General features: G+C 48.9%; 1 protein-coding gene across 1 annotated transcript in view; it reads left to right on the top strand.

Moving 5' to 3' along the window:
* Positions 1-863: 863 nt before the first annotated feature.
* Gramd1b (GRAM domain containing 1B) overlaps positions 864-6,292 on the top strand; it is a 228,321-nt gene continuing 222,892 nt past the window's right edge. Inside the window, exon 1 of the mRNA XM_060371900.1 lies at positions 864-1,357. The gene's annotated coding sequence lies outside the window, so the exon portion shown is untranslated. The remainder of the gene's footprint in view (positions 1,358-6,292) is intronic.

Below are 6,292 nucleotides of genomic sequence, written 5' to 3'. Positions count from 1 at the left end.
AATACCTGTGTATCAGAGGACGGCCAGGATGACTTGAGAGGTGGAGGGGAGGATGGAAAATAATGAGTGGGAAATGGAGGTTTTTCTGAAGCAGGTCTTGTTAGCTGGGTGTCTGGGGGCCTGGAATGGAAAGGGGTTTGCCGGTTCACTCCTTCATTCTTTCAAGTAGCTTTACCTTGGGTGCCTGTCCCGGAAGAAGGGGTGGAGAGGCTGTGTTAACTGTCAGTCTCCGATGGTCCCTTCCATTCAGGTTCAGACAGCTCCCAGAGGCTGGGCTAGCATAGGGCCCTCCGGGGATACATTCACACTCAGCGCCAGATAAGCACATTATTTCTCAGGTGTGGGAATTTGGACGCCTCCAACAATGGTAGAACTCAGGTTGGATTTTTCTAGCCAGCAGTGTGTTCCTGGCGGTCAAGGACTCTCTCTGAGCTTCTGTTCTCTTGGTGTTAATTGAGAGCTTTGAACCTAGCAACTCCTTCGCTTTAATACCCTGATTTTAGTGCTTAGCCCGTCAGGATGCTACACTGTACTGAAGATCCTACACCTGTGGGCTTCTGACGTGCCTCTTCGCAGCACCCTTTCCCCCAGCTTCCCACGAAATACTGTCAATACTGTCGCCCGTTTCCAAGAGAGACTGCTCTCTCCTCCTAAGCACAGGGCAGTGGCGCTTCTGGTGTCGGTTTCCGCACTAACTTGATGCTCTGATTTGAACGGAGCAGTTGGTTTTAAAGGAACCGCCTGGTGTGCCGAGTTCCACTGCAGTGCCAAGTGCCGGGAGCGAGGCAAAATCGGGAGAACCCAGACTTCTCCCAGAGAGGGGGAGCAAGGGGGAGGAGAGGGGAGAGAGCGGGAGAAAAGCGGAGAGGGACAGAGGCGGGAGACGCGAGCGGAAACCACCCAGGTGCAGCCGGGGACGACACCGAGCAACCACCGCGCTGCGCGTAGGGAGGGGGCCGTGGATATATATAGAAAGAGGATCTCGCTGCGGTAGCACCTAGCCACCCAGACGGCGGGAGCCGAGAGCGCGCCGGCAAGGGAGTTCCACTAGCTCGCGCCGCTCGTCCCCGCCCCGAGTGCTCCCGGGGCTGTCCTAGGGCGCGAAGGGACCTTGAGCCCGCCACCGCGCTCACCTGCCGGAGGTGTCTCTGACTAGACCGAACGCACGGGTCGGCGGGGCCAAAGACTGCGCGCCCTTCCTCCCCTGCTCCAGATGGGATTGGCTCTCCTGTTTGCAAAGCCAGGCCCGCGGGGAGATGTGCTGAGCAGTAGCCAGCAGCTGGTGTGTCCCAGACGCCGCTGACCGCTAAGTGCCTAGACCTGGGGTCCACATGAACAGCTTTCCCTGCAGACCTAGGTAAGAACTTCGTGACCGACCAGCAGGCACACACCTGGGAGCCAGGAAGAGGGTGAGAAATATAGACCTGTAGAAATATTGGGGGCGGGGGCGAGGTGGGGGTGGGGAATTGTTCGATTCCCAGCTTTCTTAGCACAGCGTCAAAGTTGCCAGAGGGCATGGTAAAGCTATTAACATGGATTGTGGCCCCCGGCTGTGATAGCCAAACACCCAGAGTTGGTGTCCCTAGGAAATCACTGAGAGAGGTCGCCTCTATCAATTTCCGGAGGTGGCCCGCTGGCTGGCTTCTTTCTCCTTGCAGTGTTGGAGATGTGCACAGAGCAAGTGGAGAGAGGGAGAGTAGGGTGTGGACGTTGTGTTTGCTTCTTCATCCCTTCCAGCAAAGTTTTGAACTTGGGGACGCTGGCGTTTCTTGTTCTAGGCAGATCCCACTCCGCCTGATTGTCCCCTCCATCTCACACTCATTAAACCAGCAGCGCCCCAAAATTTAAGACTTGACAGAAAGACAAAGTACCCACCAAAGGGGGAGCCTTCAGCTTTTCTAATTCCTTCTTGGGGTGGAGGTGGAAGGCTTAACAACTGGAGGGTCCCTTGATTTAGACCCAGGGATTCACGGAGTTCTTACTCCTTCCAGGAAAAGTATGGCTGGTGTGTGCAAGTGGAGAGGTGAGAAGGTGTGGTCAATAGAATGAAGTTGTCAGGGCCCAGACTTCTTTGAACCCATCAACCGGCCCCTCCACGCAGCTCCTTGAGAGGCTGTCTCGTGCCTTCCAGGGAATGTAGGGCCAAACAGCTGATTGCATGCGCTCAGATGGTGATCTGGGATGCATTTGTGATGGACAGCCCAACCCCAGCAGTGTACTTATCACATATGCTTGGAAGATTCCCTAGATTTTTTTTTTCCTCCAAGGAAATAATTTTCTAAAGGCTTGTGAAAAATAAAATCAAATGTTTTCATGACAGCAGCAGATGCAAAACTCCCACCACGTCAGGCAAAAACAAAGAAGTTGAGCAGGGGGCTGAGCTATCTCTTTTGTCAGCACCTACATGGCCACATTCCTGCATTGGGGCTTTTTTTTTTTTTTTTTTTTTTTTTTTTTTTGCACAGGGGAGGGGAGCAGATCCTAGCTGGAGCCCTCTCCATGTAAATTTCAGACACTGAATATTGGAGGAAAATTTAAAACGATATGTTTTTCCCTTCTCCAGGGCCCTCTTTGGCTCTAATCTGATACAGAATCTCATTGGGAAGAAGCATCAGAGTACAAAAATACCTCCCACCCAGCATTTATAAGATTGGATGGCAAGCACAGGCCTCTGGATTCTTACTGAGCAATCTAGTCTTATTCTCTGGTTGAGGGGAACACTTATTCCCTTTTTCCAACTGTGCCACCCACCTGTGTTCCTGACTTGAAGATCGTGTCTCTTATGCTAACCTAATATCCTACCCAGGCTTGCCTCACAGACTTTTTTGTTAGTTGACTTTGCTAGTGTATACGAGGTCATCACTGAGTCTTCTCAAGCCTCAATTAGTGACCTTCTCTGAAACTCTTCCCTTACCTGCAGTTTGGGTGGATGATTCTGCTAGAATCAAAGTGATTCAGGGTCTCAAAAGGCTTGTGAAAGTTCTGGTTTACTTGCTCTCTGTATTAGAAAGTTGTATCATCTGTAGAGTTGAGGCTGGACTCTGGAATTACTGTTGAAATGAAAGTAGGAGCAACTCATCAAAATGTGGCATCTCAGTTTGACATTGGCACCCCATGTGCTTGCCAAATAATGGCTGCTTGCTCAGTTGTCCTCACGGACCACAGATCTTGAATGAAATCACGTCTTCTTGAGCAGATACCGTCATTCCCTGCAACCATCTTCCAACCTTTGCTCTTGGACTGCAGCCATCATGTCTCGTCCTCAGAGATCAGCTTGGTGTTTGTTGACTCCCGGCTGGCACATCTGCAGCCTGTAGACTTAAAGCTGGCATCATCAGCCCCCGGGGCAGCAGCTGGTCTGCAGCTGCAGGTCTCCGTTCCCATTTACTTTGCTTTTGAACGGATGGTATGTAGTTGTCAGCTGCTTGTGGGCTTCGGGGTACTGTCCACAATTCTGCTACAAATGATCACCTGCTGCACATACCCTGGTGAAGGGGTTACTTACTTTTGGGATCTGCTGCAGTTAATATTCGTCTTGTTTAGTTTCCAAGCATCTTTCTGCTTGATTAGAATATTTCTTTTTCTCTTTATCCCCCTTCTCCCTTTTACATTTGTGGGTTGGCATATCAGGAACCACATTCACTGCAATTGTAGTCATTTTTGAAATGATAATGAAAATCAATAGATCCTCTGTTTGATCTAACACCCCAACATACACAAAGCAGAGACAACACATTTATCTTTTGACTGCTACATTCCACACACCCTTTATTCTGGTGTGTAAGACTCTGGAATCTAAAGCATGACCCAGGAGACCGTCTTCTTTGTCATCATCGAGTGAGCCCTGAAAAACCACAATGAATAGATGTTGCCGAAGAGGTGAGAGATAGGAAAGCAGTGTCACAGCCAGGATGGGAAGAGGTGCATCTTGGGAAATGAGACCCTGGAGAAGCACATGCTTTTAAGGAGGGGCATCTTAATGTGCCGATAACTCCCTTAGTTGCACATGTGTGAAAATAGAATTTACTAGATGGAGGAAACACCTGGCAGGAGGTTGCTGCATGGGATCTGTGAGAGAGCCCCAAATGCCAAGAATTTAAGTCCTAGTGAGTTGGCTTTGTTGAGCCGAAGAGCTAATGATCTGCTAGGCACCTTTTCTCTTAAATCTTCTGTAAATCAGCAGTGAAGTTTTGTTTTCAGGGAAGTCCCCAGGGACCGACATTAGGAGAGAAGAATAGCTCCCGTTACTCACCAGTAAAGGCATCACCACCAAAGACCTTATTCTAGGCATGCTGAAGAAGCCACAAGACAAGTTCATCTTACCAGCTACAGATAGCAGCAGACTTGAACAACGCGATTCCCTTAGTTTGGTCAGATGGCAGGACTTGCCTGAGACCCCAAAGGCACAGAACAGGAAGCATCTCTCCTCTCACACCCTTGTGGGGGCTTGGCTATAGCTCTGGGGCTTCTGGTGAAGGAAGAGTCTCTCTTTTTTGATCCAGTATAAGAACAGGATTTATTTGAAGATGGTGGTGGGCTCAGAATCGGAGAGTGCAAGTTGAGCCTTTAGCTTGTTAAAAGCCTTCAGAAAAATCAATTTGTTCGGAACACAAGACCAATGATGCACCACCTGCCTGCTCCCCACCATGCCCTGTTACATTCATTGCATACTGAGCGTATTTAGCTAGAGGGGGAAGCAAGAAGAGAGAGCTCCGACAGCTCATCTGCCATTCGATCTCATTGATCTTGGAAGTGTCATCTTTCTAGGCATCTTGAGAGTCTGGGCTTGGAGGAAGGGTTAAGGGTAGAGGTTAGGGAGAGCAATTCTGAGAGGAGTTTGTGAAAACCAGCACGTCTGGAGAGAGGCTGCCCCAGAAGTCCAGAGCAGCCCAGATGAGGGTGCTGGAGGCATGGGAGGAGAAGGGGAAGAATAATGACATATCGAAATCATGAAAAGAGTGAGGGAAGAAGGGGTGCAGGAGAGAAGCCAGTCAACTGAAAGAAAGGAGAGGAAACAGATGGGACAAGAGGAAGATGCAGAAAGAATGGGCAAGAAAAGGCCAAAGAAGTGAAAAGAGCAGAGATAAACGGAAGTGGCACTTTGCTGTCAGGCCCTTCACCCTCCACTTTTTCTCCTGGCGGAGAAGCCAGCAGAACAGCATGGCTTTTGTGATTGGGAGGCTGGGCACTGAAGCTGACAAGCCTCAACCCCTCACGGCAGCTCGTTCTATTTTTACATTTTGCAGAATTGAAATTAAACAAATGACCCTGTGAAGGCGTGTTCATGAAGATTTTATCCCTGAACACCCACACAGCCAGTGCTGGGTGGCTGAATATTTAGCATTATATTCTATCTAATCAGATAATAAGGCATCCTCCAGAGGGTGGCAGGCTCAAAGCCTGAGCTTTGATAAGAAAGACCTGCTTTGATGACAATGAGTTGAACTAGAAAGGAACCTTGTTCTCTAGGTTGGCTGGAATCACTTTAGAGCTCAGCATTTCCCCTCCCTGGATTAGATCCATGTCTTTGTGAGACTATTGGATTTGGAGATCTAATTGGGGGCTGGAGGAGGGGTTGCTGGCTCTCTTTGGCTGAAGCCACCCTGAGTAGAAAAAGCCCTGCTTTGAATCTAGGCACTCACTCACTCACTCACTCACTCACTCACTCACTCACTCCTTACTCCTTACTCATTCACTCACTCACCCACTCACTCACCCTATTTGTTGGCCAGGAAACGCTTCTCTGCTGGGCCAACAACGCTTAGGCAGTAATCATGATGAGGCTGCTGCCATACATCTCATTCCTGGCATGAAGCAGAACAGATAATGTTTTTATGGTTTGGACATGAGTTTACGCCTTAATCCATAGAAGATCTAGTAGCAGCTAAACACACACTTCTTTGCACATAGCCAGAAATACAGGTTAACATGCCAATCGATAAGGCCAGTGTGGTTGGACAGACTTACCATTAGAGAACTGTTTGAAAACGTGTCACTGACAAGGACATGCTTATGTTTAATAGGGTGTTTGTGGGCTCTTTTTCCTTATGCATTGAAGGGTATCCAATTCCTCCTCTTCCACCTTTAAATACTGTTTGACAAGGCCAGTATCTAGACCAGATAGTGGTAAAGGCTGCTATTGAATGTGTTTGGACTTCAAAGGGAGCCATGGATAGGATAGTTTGACTCAGAAAGGAATGCTTCTTCCTGTTCTTTCCCTTCAGAAGCCCGTAGGCTGACTAGCCAGAGAATATTCCCCAAGGTGACTATAAAAAGGTATCTCCATGTGTGA

This window comes from Meriones unguiculatus, chromosome 1 (assembly GCF_030254825.1).
Source record: "Meriones unguiculatus strain TT.TT164.6M chromosome 1, Bangor_MerUng_6.1, whole genome shotgun sequence".
In the NCBI taxonomy this organism is placed as follows: Eukaryota; Metazoa; Chordata; class Mammalia; order Rodentia; family Muridae; genus Meriones; species Meriones unguiculatus.
Note: the sequence above shows the minus strand (reverse complement) of the source record. Positions and strands in the feature narration are given on the sequence as shown.